Below are 14,038 nucleotides of genomic sequence, written 5' to 3' on the forward strand. Positions count from 1 at the left end.
CAAACATCATAAATAGTTAAAGAAAAAAGACAATAAGAAGTTCTCGGAATAAAACACGCAACAATTCAACGAAGTTTAATGGAACACAACGAAATGCTTTCTTAAACGTCACTTAAGGACGTGACGAGATATTTTAGCCGACCTAGTAGTTTTGTGTCAATTTTTGATCGCTGGAATCGAACGTCGAAACACTGTTCGATCGTTTTCGTCCGCGGTTTCGTTTATCCGGTAGAAGTTTCAAGGAATCGTAGAACAATGGGGGTAGGGCGCGGAACGAAATACGGTAACGCGTGTCACTGCGCAAATCGAATTCCGGATTCCCGGTGGCAGAGGTCGCGCTGCTGCGCGTAACATTCTCGGTATTTTAACAGGTTAGCATAAAATTTATCGAAAACGCCCAATCGTTTCAATAATATTATTTGGCACGGTTCGACGTGTGCGTGAAGATTTTCTCGTTCTACGGAGCTTTGTACCGTCTCTATTCTTCTTCTTTCTCTCTTGTTCTCTCGCGTTCACAGACACTTTCTCTCTCACACACATTTCTGCTGTTTCAATTGAACAGGCTATTGTACAGCGGACGCGCGTGATCACTTCCGGCGCAATTTTTTCAAAGACTTTTCCGTTAACTCGTCGATAGACGAACGCGCAGATTTTCCGGACCCATGTCTGTATGTACATTGGCATCGTGTAATATGATGTACCTATAATTTACATCCGCGCTTTAAATATACAATGAATTTATTAGGTTGCCTAATGTATTCGTGGTTTTTCTTTTGTAGTAAATATTTTTTGGTGAAATATTATGTTTTAGTATTAATATTATTATTAAAATAAAAATAAAATAATGCTATTATTATTACAATATTCAGTATTAATATTCCCCATTTTCCTTTGGATTAAACATTTAATCGTATTCTACGAGTATATTGTATCTGCAATTGAAAATTGCAAATGTAATATTTAATCATTTACCTATAGTACTATCAGTGGAGTTAAAATAATTTCAGGTTCTTTATTTTACAATTATTTTGCACACACGGTTTACCATTTTTCCGTGATGAGATCTAACTGCAGAATTTACTCTAAAACTTAATTGTTAAAAAGAAACATTTAAATTGAATTCTTTAAGTCTGATACAAGAAGCAACACGAATCCAGTGGACAACCTAATGTAATACTTATTGAGTAAGACACGCACTTTCGTGTACGTATCATTCAATAACGATGATTAAACCTCTGCTACTTGAACTGTATGAATCTATCGTACCGTATGCGTCTATTCTAATTTATTCAAATTTTATTCGATGCTCCAATTAAACACGATGAACATTTGATGGAAAAGTATACTTATAGTACGTAAATACGAGATAACTATACGAGTCCGAATGGAACCTGCGTTCGCCGTTCGACCGTCGTTCGCGGATTAACAACGTAATTTCGGCATTATTCGTCAACGACGCGATATCCAGCCACCTCAGAAGAATATTGCGTCACCAGACAGCCAGCGGAACCGTCGAATGGAAATTCGTGCTGACTGGCAGTGTCTCACAAACTTTCTAACCAACTGAAATTCAGCACGATCTTCCATTAGAAGTTGAAATATTTCCCCGATGCTTCGGGATAAGTTCGTCTCGCTTCGAGACCGGATAGACATAACATGTCTAATTGGATTTGTAAATTTCTCGCTCATGAAATTTCGAAGAAACTGCGACCGATATTTCGAACTGCTCGAAGAATCCTTCGTGAATACACAATATAAAACTTCAAAGGGTGATCATTGTTTCTTTTACATTGTCGAATGTACTATAGTATAATACGATATCTGCAGAAGACATTTTGCAATGAATTACAAAAATAAATTACCCTCACGATTTAATTAACATTATTCTAGGCCTCTTTGAAACATTGCAAATCTTCAACATAATTCGACAAATTTTCATCTTGGCTATAAGCGACTGAAAAAATCAAGTATCACGCGAAAGCAATTATTTTTAAACGCGTTTTAAATAGTCTGCATGTACCAGTATTATGTTAATTAAAACTATTCAACTAACCAAAAGAAACAAAGGATCTCCAATTTCAAAAGACACACTAAATTCCAGCACCCACTCGAAGAAATGTAATCATCAAAAAAAGCAAATATTAGTCTCTAAAGAAGATTGAATTTTCCCAGAACGTCACCGAACGTCAAAGTCCATTCAACAGAGTTCCTAATAAATTCCCAGACAGAATTTCCTCGATCTTTTAATGCAATGGAGACTCAACGCGAGTTGCGAGAGACAAACAACATAGAGAGGTTTCGCGTACGCGCAAAAACTACGCGGAACAAGCGCAAGCATATAATAAAGACAAAGCGGAGCCCGTCTTTGATTGGCGGGGTATCTATTTAATATGAAACCGGCGGTGTCTGTCAGCCGCTCGTCAAAAGCAGATTTCAGTCGGCGAAATTTATTTCGGCCAAAAACCTATCAAGGTTCCCCCAGTAACGGCTGTATCCGGGCAAAAATACGATTTCTCGGAGGTTGGCTTCGACCTGCTGATAAACCGCTGTTCCCTGGCTGTCTGACTTCTTCCGCTTTAGTGTCACATGTTACCATTCGCGAACCTAAATGGCAGCTCGGAAAAACATTATTAAATGAACGTTATGAGTGAATCGTTAGTACTGCGGGGGAATCACGGAACGCGTTGTTTCGTATTCGTCTATAAAACAACGACGTTACGTCAAATTGCGTCCGCTCTAACGTCGGATTTTGGTTTTTTTTTCTTTCTGTCTCTCACACACGCACACAGCAGACAGACAGACAGACACACGCGCACATGTTTTCACGTATAATGTACAAACTTACAAATGGAGCGGTGGAGGGAAGTACATCCGGTTATTACAAAAAGGGGCGGGTCGTCTTGGGGGGTTGTCCAGAGTTGTCACAGCGGGTCACAGAGGTGTGAAGGGGGAATTACGCTAATTAGTCGGACCACTTGGCAAATTACATATCTGTACAACGACGATAGAAAAAACGCGCGAGCGCTCGATTATAGGCTCCGATATGTGTCATCGTTCCGTTAACATCGTAACAAGATACTATCATAATAAACGTTTTATCGATCATCTCGCCCGAGCCGATTTTTAATTAGACAAATTTGATCCCAGAACATATGGCAATATGTTTATAAACGTACGACTTTTAGTTTCCTCGTTTCGTCTAATCCCCGCACGAATATATTCGGCTTTATGTATAAATTTACACACAGACATCGCGCGCGGTTATCCCCGTTTTTTTCGTTTTTCTTGTTTCTTGTTTTTCTTTCATTCTTTTTTTTTTTTCATTCGCGCGTGTTCACCCTACCGGCTATCGAACCTCGCGTTCCTCGAGAGCCAGTGCGGCGAGTCGACGTTAACGCGTCACTTGCCGGCAGTTATCGAACAGTTCATTGAATATTAACTGTTCGCGTACGAGTATTCTTGACGATTTTTCGAAATTGCTTACTGTGAAATAACCGAATCGGGAGTCTTAACCCTTTGCGCTCGACAATATTCTTTACCACAAATATTCCTTACTGATTCTGATAAAATATCAACGACATTTTTCGCATCTAACACAAAGAATTGCCTTACATAATTTAAGGAACAGGATTATTTTTTTACGATGTTCCACGTGTTGATCAATTACATAAAATTTAATATTGAATTTAAAATTTTATAATTTTGCTGCGCCGAATCTGATGGCGACTGAAAAGCGTCTTTTGAGTGCGAAGGATTAAGTACAAGAAAAATAAGAGAACACGATCGATCTCTCGTTATTTGAGTAATTGAATTACAAGTATTCAGCGATTTCGAGTTTGGATGTTAAAGTCGATCGTAAACGGTTAGTAAATATTCAGGGATTTCATGCAATCATTCAGTGGCAATAACAATCTCAGTATTAGATTAAGATGTCGTTTTCAGTGACATAATCTAATCACTCTTTTGGAGGCAACCGTTCACGGATTATACTGATTAACGTAGATTTTGATGTAAGATCGTTAGTCACTGATAAGCCTGTTAACAGCTGTCCGGAATGCGAGATGATAACGTCGATCGCGTAAAACCCTTTACCGTTCGTAAAAATGATCCGAAGACTCGCCGGTCGGAGGTAAATTCAGCATCTTTGGTGATTGGAAGTGGAGGGGGAGGATTAATGGACGCACGCTGCGATTCAAAAGCTTCGTAGGCTCCACGTAAAGAAGACTAGTGGGAGAAGAACTCAAGTTTTCGCTGTGATTAAATATTCGACGCTTGACATGAAGTCGTGGCCACGTTCCTGCCAGTAATTGGCTAATGCGAGTTGTGTTCATTGTTAACTCGCCAACCACGTCGATTCACGTGTTAACAATGCTATCGCGAACCGCTGTGTTTGGATTCTTTCACGTGCCTGTTGTTAAGAGACGAATCGACGAAACGAAAACTGATTATCTCTTCCTTGTTACGGATCTAGATCTGAAATATGGTATTCTCCCGAAAATCTGTTGAACCTACGGATCCATCGAGAATTGTTTAGCCATTTTTGTTTATTATTAACTAAATAAATAGTTAACTATTATATTTAACTATTAACTATTACCCAATGACATTTATCTCAACACATAAAAAATGTTGAAAAATTGAATTCTAAAAAGTGAGATAAAAGTTTTAAGGAAACATTTGTTTGATGTTCCCTTGATTGCAGGGTTTGATTCAGTGTAAGTATCCACGTAAAATCTGTAGTCTGTTAATGGATGTTTAACCCACGCGAGCTGACGCTTGCTTGTTGAAATTCAAACTGATTAGAGCCTCAAGCGGCTTCAACAGAATCCTGTTTCGAACATTAAGTTGCTCAAGCAGGCTTTTGTGTATCAGAATTCGAACAGTCTCAAGTTTCAAGCTGTTCAAACTTTCGTTTTTGAGATCGAATATAAAATGTTTAAAGATCTGTTGCTAGCTGTTGAATCGCTCCTGATTTTCTTCAAAATGATGTGAAAACATATAAAATTAAAAAAAATTAGTCTTTTTCTCACTTTGTTTTTAATTAAATGCTCATTACTGTTAATGAATGACTATTAATTGTACCACCAAATGTCGTATTTTAAAGTACATATACAACGATATATTTTTCAGTGGATTAATAAGATTAATTATTGAAAAAATTTATGTACTTTCGATATATCGAATTCTGTTTAAGTGTTAAAAAGACTGTATATTTATTTATCAAAGTATTTCTCTTCATAGATGAGAAATATGTAATCGTTTCGTGTGGTTGGTAATTTTCCGACAAGAGTACACGTTATGCCACTTGTTCCTTGTTTCCACTTGTTTTTATCAATGCTTACATGTCTGCACACTTGTTTACGTTTGATAACACAATATATTATTAGATACGCGATAGATTAATGTATTACACATTAATTTTATTCATAGTCATAGCTGAGTTGAAATAAGGACCGGGATATTTATAAACAGACTACGGATGTTTATGATACTACAAATTTTTAACTTACAGAAAACAATTAAATAAGGATCGATGTACTTCGTTGAAATTCATGAAAATCACTGAAGACCCGAATAAAATGGAAATCTCATTAAATTGCAATGTTAGAATTGCACAGAATCTGCAATTTATATATAAGTAAACAAATACATTTATCGTTGAGGGGTACGAGTTGGTTAATTTGAGATTGTTATCGTTAGCGCTACTTAAAATCGATACTGCTTTCTCAGCAATCCGACAATGCACATTATTAAATTCAAGTATATTACAAAACGTTTTGTTATCCTCCACTTTTTAATTAATTTAATTATGTTATCAATGAAAAGTAAAGAAATTTTTATATTCTAATAATATCGCTACTGCGACATATTGTGCGACATCACTTTGAAATGAATAATTCCAGATTTTCGAGAGATTACATTGATTACTTCTTTGGTTTCGGAATATATGGAATAACAAATTTGCTGCGAATCTGTATTCCATTAGCACAATAAAAGCAATTAAGATGAACCTATTAATTTCATTTTAACATTAATCCCGTGCTTTCGGTACATCTACTTCGCATTACAAAAATCGTCAATGATTAAAAATAAAAAGAAATATGATATAAATATCGAAATGTGTATCGAGATCCGCTAAAGTTAATAAATACAACTATAAATGTAAAAGACGATTAATGTAATGACTTCATAAGATTATTATGCACGAAGGATTAACACTATACAGTGAAACTAACTTTGTAATCGTTCAGTTTGCGAGACATTACACAACCATCTCTGCAACAAAAGTTACAATTTAACCCCTTGTCTTACGATTTATTATATATTTATTACGAATGAAAATTTACTATAACAATATTCATATATAGTATTTCCCTCAATTATAATCAACTGATAAGCGATTAACAATAAAAATTAAAATAAAAAATGGGAATATTTACATTGAATAAATTCAATTTAAACTTTTCACCGCGTGTCTGACTGGATGCAATAAGACAAGGGGTTAACAGCGGAGACTAGAACGAAGGTTTACCAGCTGATCTAATCGCAGCGAAATCGTTTAAACAGTACAACAGAACGTGAACTATAAACAACAGTTAAAGCTTGCGAGGGGTGATCGGGGAAATAGGTAACTTACACAAGTAAATTAACGACAGTTTTCTTTACACACATCGTACAAATAAATGGCCACTGCGTGACTACCAATAAGATTGCCATAAATCAACCCTCTGCGGACGAATGTCGTCATTCCGACAACATTAGGCTTCCCATATTTACAATACAAACTTGCAAACAAACAATCGAATTATCCAAACGGCTGGAGACCCACAGAGAAATATTTCCCTTTTTCTCCAGCATTTAGTAGTTCGATACACAAACTAGCTCCCCTGCGAAAGGTTCTGAATACAAACAACCCTCAAATTACAAAATCATATTATGCAATTAATAATCTAGTACATAAATCGCATGAGTACCTACGTTCTCGATAACATTGAATCATTGCATCCTTTTAATTGCAGGTCTCCTGCAACATGGTTTTGAATAACCCAGAACCAACTGACCGTGTCATTCGACGGTCGATGGTGCTTCTATAAAAGAATCCTCGTCCGCGAAGGGTTAAAACGCAACGAAAAATCTATGAAAATGGAAGAGGCAAACCAGAGGGTGGAAGCGGAAAATCGGAAAGGGTTAAAGTAGCTCCTCGTTCTCGTCCGAGACACCGTACATCTGGGGCCGGCGTTCCAGTAGTTGTTGCTCCCGTTGTTTCTGCGCCTGTTGCTTTTGAAGAAGCGCGATGCTGGCAGCTTTGTAGTTGATCGGCCCGTAGGATCGGTAGTCCACATCGGCGTAGTCGAGATCCGTAAATTCCGGCTTGAAGGGCTGCATAAACAAAACATTACAAAACGGATACCTTAGTCTGCTTCGATTGTACGGCGGTGGGTGTGTTCGGTTGCGTTTTCAACGTCGCGCGGAATTCGGGGGCATCTCCCTTTCACCCTCGTCTTTTAAGCCGGAAACGTTTCAACGGAACGACGGCAATTCGGGTTCAATGTACCAGCGAAGAAAGATAGGGGAGGGCGTTCTTCGTTGGACCGTTTCTAAGCGATTTGTTTCGCGAGAACCTTCCCTTGGCCGGACGAATTAAAATTACCCAGGACCCGGAGGAATTGATATGCTTGTTAATTACGCTCGTGAATATTCCAGACGAGCCGGCCGGATAAGGGGCGATGGACTGTTGTGACCCGGGAAAAATCCACGAATGATTCTTCGCGTATTTTTGGAGGAAATGTGAAACAAATGCTCGACTTTCGTTTTGGTATTTTATGACGTTAACCATTTGAGTGTTGTATACCCAAAACTTTCCGCGTGGAGGGAATATTTTTTCGCTCGTCTGAAATCGATGAATTATGTTAATTTATACAATTATGTTGTAATTAAATTGTAATTGTAATTTCTCGATTTCGCCAAATTTAATAATAGTAAGACACAAGTATATTAATCTCATATACTTATAATTATCACCACGACACGGTGTTTATTGAATCAAAGTCGCTTTCTAGTTGAGACTAACTATTTTGAGAATTTCAAGGTGGAGTTGTTTGGTCTTCTGTACTGGACGCGGGAGATGAAGATTGTTTCCGATTTAAGCGTTACTCGTATCACGTTGTGATGCGAATTCAATTTATATTGTCAATGTTAGTGCCACTGATGTTTAGAACTTTGAGAATTCAATGTATAGAAATGATTAATTTCCATTAATATTTTGATGAAATATTTTCATGTATTGTACAAGGTTTTGCGATCAGTGCATATGCAGCTCGAGGTGCATTTTGTGATACGACGAAAAGGGTGACGATATTTTAGGCAACATAAAACGGAATTGTAAAAAATTGCTGATGAATTCCTAATTGAAAGCTTAAATTTCGATTTTCTAATTAAGGGTTCAGTTTTGGTTTCCTGTTATTCGAAATAGTTTATTTATCAGCTAGAAAGTAATTTCCTTCCTAATGTCGCTTTAAATGGTCAGAACGTTTTGGTTACGACGTTCACGAAACTCAGCGCCGCAAACGGAGGACCAACCGGCGTGTACCGGGATTTAACGGATTTTTTAGCTGTTACCGTAACTGCGGTATTAAATCGCTAAGAAATCTATTCTCGACGTTAGTATACAGGTAGCAATTGCATTTTTCGGTTTCGTGCGCCCGAGGCTAGTTTAAGCTGCCAATTAAAGGTGGTATATGCAGACAGTACCTTCTGCTCGGGCTTTCACGTATAAATACGGTCCTTTATCGAGTGGGATTAATTCGATGCAACGTAAACGTATTTCTATTTGTACCGTATATAGCCAACTACCAGAACACACACCACGAAGGATCTATATACACATTAAACAATGTTCAAGACATGTGAGTGCGCGTTAAAAAATTGTACAAGTAAATAATCAACAATGAATTATCATTTCTTGATACCAGGAAAATGGTATGTCATGTCACTTTATAATATAATAAATAACCCTTCGTGTTTATTACTTTCTCTTTAAAATCTTCTCAACAAGTCTGACTCGATGTCCAAGCAAAGGGTTAGTAAACAACAATAACTAAAAAACAAAACAATAAAATTGAACAACATCGGTACAAATGTACACAAATTTAACAATGTTTTGATTAATATTTTTGAAATTACATCTTTGCTTATCTTTGAGAAAAAAGTGCATAGAAAATATCGAGATCTTCGTATTAAGAACATTTTCCGTGCAACTGGAGGAACGATCCGAGCAAATGATATAATCGCGGCAAGCGCCAAACGAAATGCTCTCCGATTATCACAAGGCTGCGCAACGCGACAGCGGTTATTAATATAAAATGTTATTGATATTAACATTCCCCACCGTCTTGGAGGGATATTAGACCCGTCGGTTTGCCGGCGTTTGCTCGTTGATGGAGCAGTTTCGGCGATAACTCGAACTCCGGCATGCACAATTAAACGCAGGAAAAGCGATGTCGTTATTTCAGCGGTAAATCAACGCGTTTCTAACCGGCCGGTTCTAAACTTTCATGAGCGCGTGTAGGTGTTGGACGAGTTTATTGTTCGGCGAATAAACCGTGTTACTGCCGGTAGAATTTTAATGGCCAATCACGCGGACGTCGTTCGTTAGCGAACGCGATAACGCGAATCACTGCTTTGTTCATTACTGATACTTCGCAAGTGTCATACCGAGCCATTCCGAACGAAATTTAGTAGGTTGTACAACGATGTTTTCGGCACGGTGCCCGAGCCGCGCCACTCTTTCGCGCGTTTCCGGTACGCACCGATGAGAAAGGAATGGTTTCAATAGAGAGGCACTATTGCAGGCTTCACGTTTTGTTACGTTGCCGTTTCGCGCGGCAATATAAGACTATTTTCAGATTTCCATGCGTCCACGCGATTGCATTAGTCGCGGGCTACAGCCGTGAATCATTGGGTTGCAATAAGTGCAACATTCCTGGCGAAAAGTATTCGCTGAAATGAACCTCGGTAGAAAATGTTTTCATTGATGATAAAGGGAAGACGATGGTAACTGGTGTGATGCATGCATAAATTATGATGTAACTTTTAAATATGGACGCGCGGTCTTACAGACCTCTATATGAAATATCGTGAATTTTGAAACCAGTGAAATTTTCGTTATATAGTTGATGCTGTTGCTATGTAGAGTTATTTAAATAAGTAAAAACAAATAAATACAATAAATTTTGTTATTAGTTACTGCGAACGAGAATATATAACATTGATCCGTAATTTTCAGACTTCTATTCAAAATAACCTATTCCTGATTTCTTCTTTTTGTAATTATTACAAAGATAAGAGACGTTTCTTGGAGAAGTTATTAAAGAAATTGATTTAACAATACGCAATTTAATTGCTTGATAGTTCTAGTGTTAAAGGTTAAATTCACGTCCATACTTAAAGGTTAACCTTTGCTGTACCGATTTTGAGGACTTATGACCTTGGTTGAGATCATGCGGATCCATAACTAGATTCAGCTAATACAGATACTGTGAACTTATATTTTGTTGTTTTATTGCTCCTTTTTGTTACTAAGGAATGTTATGTTAATGGAATAATTGAATAATGCAAACATTGTAGGAAAAATAATAGTCATCAGCTTAGGCGTGGTACAGCGAGGATTAATGTAACGGTGAATACATCTGTTACTTTAGGAAAGTATGGAATATGAAAGTGGAACAGCGCATTTATCATCTTTTTAACCACAGTATTAAAAGTGCGCTTAGTCACGCGATTTAGTCATTATTAATTTCTATACCTTATTTCTTTTTTGTGTACATACAATTTTCTGTTTTTAACATGTGTACAAAAACATCTTTTAGTGATTATGATTGCAACTTCAATCGAATACTTTCCGCTAGGAATAGTATTTCTGATGGTGACTAAGTCGTAATCGTGAAACTTTGAATTGAATTTTTAGATCAATCAGTTTGTTAACGAAGTATTTTTTTCAATAAAGTACCTCAATATTCTTTCCTTTGATCTTTGCTTATTCTGAACGAACTAATATATTACAACCCAATAATTCGTTTAACTCTTTGAATACCTGAACGGAGCAAGTTGTGAAAGTTATGTTGCTTTGTCTAAAAATCATGAAACAGTAACAGTTAATCCTTTGCACTGGAAGAATTCTTACAAAAGAATGTTTATATACAATAGATAATTGGGAGGGTTAACTAAACAGAGATGCTGATAATGTATTACATTAAATTGGTGCACATTAAATTCTAATAAACTTTAAATGAATTTCATTTAATTATAACATCAATATCAACTTATTATATCAATATTATTTAGTATAAATATAATTTAATTTATAATATTAATAATTACTTACGAAATTTTGTATACAAAAATTTGTTTCTTTTTTCTACAAATCTTTATACCGTTTCTACGAAGAAAATGTATAAGTTTGTTGCAGGTCGAAATTAAGGCAAATTCGTTCATAGCATTTTTTATCGTTTTCTCTTCGTGGGATTAGTATTTACTTTAAAAAATACTGACACGTCGGAACGTTTATGTTTGAGTGCAAAGGACTAAAAACTACGGTAATGAAAGCCGGCTTCAACATACAGAGTTTCGTGATCTACGTGTTGGTACGTATAAATACTGGATTGGCCGCCATACTGACAGACACGTCTAAGCAATACGACGTAATTCATAGAATGCAATGTACCTACAAGGCATGCCGGACGCCAATATGTCCTAGAAAATGTACGTATCGCTCTTTGTCTGCGGACCCTCCTATGAACAAACATTTAGATACAATTGGCATGTATACCGGCAAAAATTCGAGTTTCGATATTTACTTTTCATTCTTCTAATTTATTGTTCTCGTTTTCCGTGAATTTCAGACAAATTAATTCTTTTCATTCTTTTTGGATAAGATACATTTTGGCTTACACTTTCTTCGCAAGATATTACTAATAAATAACTCCTTACAGTTTTTAATGGAAATAATTCAACATTTTGTTGTCTTTTTAATAACATATGAGCGATTTTTAGGTGACTTGGGAATATATTCAGAACTGAAATGCCTAAAATAATCCGGTATTGTGGTTCACTTGCATTTTCTACAATTTTATTGAAATCGTTCACGATCCTGTCTCTCTAAATACTGAATCCGTGACGTTTTTACAAACACATCGCGAGAAAAGGTCAAATAAAGATTCCGTTTACGGAATATACATATATGAATGTTGCATTATTTTAATAGTTGAAAAATTCCAATTCATCCTCCGCAATGTAGAGTGAAGAGTCTGGTCGACAAATTGATATACTTACCAACGAAATGGGCGATGCGACGACCAAACAAACGAAAAACGAACAAATGTAAAACCAATTAATTATTATCATTAAAAATATTACATTTATGAAATAATGTAAACAAGCTTTGAAAATCATTTTGAAAAACAACGAAAAATGTAAGCAAAACAAGAACACACAAATGCAAACAAATACGGCATGCAGTTTTTTTTAATTGAGCGGGAAAAGAATGTGTGAATTAATAATGAAATAATGGGAAATAAACAAAATGGATTCATTCGTCCTACCTGCATTTATACAGTGAACTGAAGATATAAACCAAAAAGAATTCGTTGAGTATGATAATTATGTATTAGTGGCTTTCATCTTGGACCTGTTACATTTGATGACGTCATAATATTCATTTTCTTCAAAAATTAATGTGCTTTCAAATGACTAATTAATATCTTTTTTAAAGAATCCACACTGTCAGTTACAGTAGCTAATCAGCTTTTGTCAATGTACTTCCCACTTATGAAGAAGACTGTTTAACAAGTATTAAGGAGATCGTATAGTAAAAGGTTTGTACAAGTATAACTAGTATAATGAAAACTATATTATTTATCAAAGGGTTTTCTGAAAAATTCCTATAAAATTTCATCAAACGATTCAAAAGAATTGTGATAAACAATTAACCCTTCCTCCGTCAAGTGCATATTTTAACAACGTAATATGAAACGAAACCAAAGAAGATGTTGCAATCCTTTATTATCAGTTTAATGTGCATTCAGTGTACCCATAAATCCATTAATTTTACTATACCCAATTTAATAATTTCCCATCTGCGTAAAGTTTCGCGTGTGAAACTCCTGAGACTTTGAGTTTATTCATCAGCTCTAACTCTGATGTTACCTATCTGCAGAACTGTAACTCTTAAAAACGACTTCCTCCCTTGCTCCCATTGAAGGGTAGAAGCAAGAGCTATGCTATACAGCATCGCAAAGTACAGTTGCCCTCAACTTCGTGTCAACTGGGGAATTCTACTCTGTAAACCAACCCCCCAGAGTAAAATATTGAAGTCGAGATACATCATGTTGGTGTATGTGGTTACAGTTGATGTATGAACAGTAGAAGAGATTTTAGAGAAACCTACATACACAACGTTGTCACAAAATTTTGTGACTGACAATGACCTTCTTCAGATAGCGTTGTTTAGGCTAGCGATCATTATTACTTCCATACAAAGTGAACCGTATAAAATGCTATAAGCTGTTTGAAAAACGTGCTCCAAGCGACAAATTTTCGTTGTTCACTTTTTTTCATGTTGCAAGTAGTGCCTTTATGGAAAAGTATATTTATGTTCATATTACATATTTAACTCGTGTAATCAGACTTTTAATTTTATGAGAGAATTTAGTATTTTAATTATATTGAGATCAAAATTGCCCTCCTCGAAGCACGCGAACTACTTCCCAGCTATCGAATCACCGATAGAATCTTTTCTGTAGACCTCTTGAACATGTGCAGCAACCTTGCTTGGAAATATCGGAAATCTTCGTTTCCTCCTACTTGCAATTTCATCCTTTTTTAAAAGCTTTAATCTAAATTCTTGATTGAAATTAAAAATGTAGAATTAAAAAGGAAGAGTTTATAATTAACATACAAGTAATATTTAACATGAACACAATGGTATAGCAAAGTAATTTGACATTAACAACATTGAATGTAATGATACTTTTTTCCACAA

The 14,038-nt window shown here is 36.1% G+C and overlaps 1 protein-coding gene across 3 annotated transcripts in view; it reads right to left on the reverse strand.

Annotated features, from left to right (window-relative positions):
* Positions 1 to 7,239: 7,239 nt before the first annotated feature.
* The window catches only part of nrm (neuromusculin), a 414,776-nt gene continuing 407,977 nt past the window's right edge, over positions 7,240 to 14,038 (reverse strand). For 2 of the 3 annotated variants that reach the window (XM_076366474.1, XM_031972985.2), the window contains one exon: positions 7,240 to 7,380. The gene's annotated coding sequence lies outside the window, so the exon portion shown is untranslated. Of the gene's footprint in view, positions 7,381 to 11,747; positions 11,791 to 14,038 lie in introns of those variants that run through there. The other variant, XM_076366475.1, reaches the window with a different exon arrangement.

Source organism: Nomia melanderi, chromosome 4 (genome assembly GCF_051020985.1).
Source record: "Nomia melanderi isolate GNS246 chromosome 4, iyNomMela1, whole genome shotgun sequence".
In the NCBI taxonomy this organism is placed as follows: Eukaryota; Metazoa; Arthropoda; class Insecta; order Hymenoptera; family Halictidae; genus Nomia; species Nomia melanderi.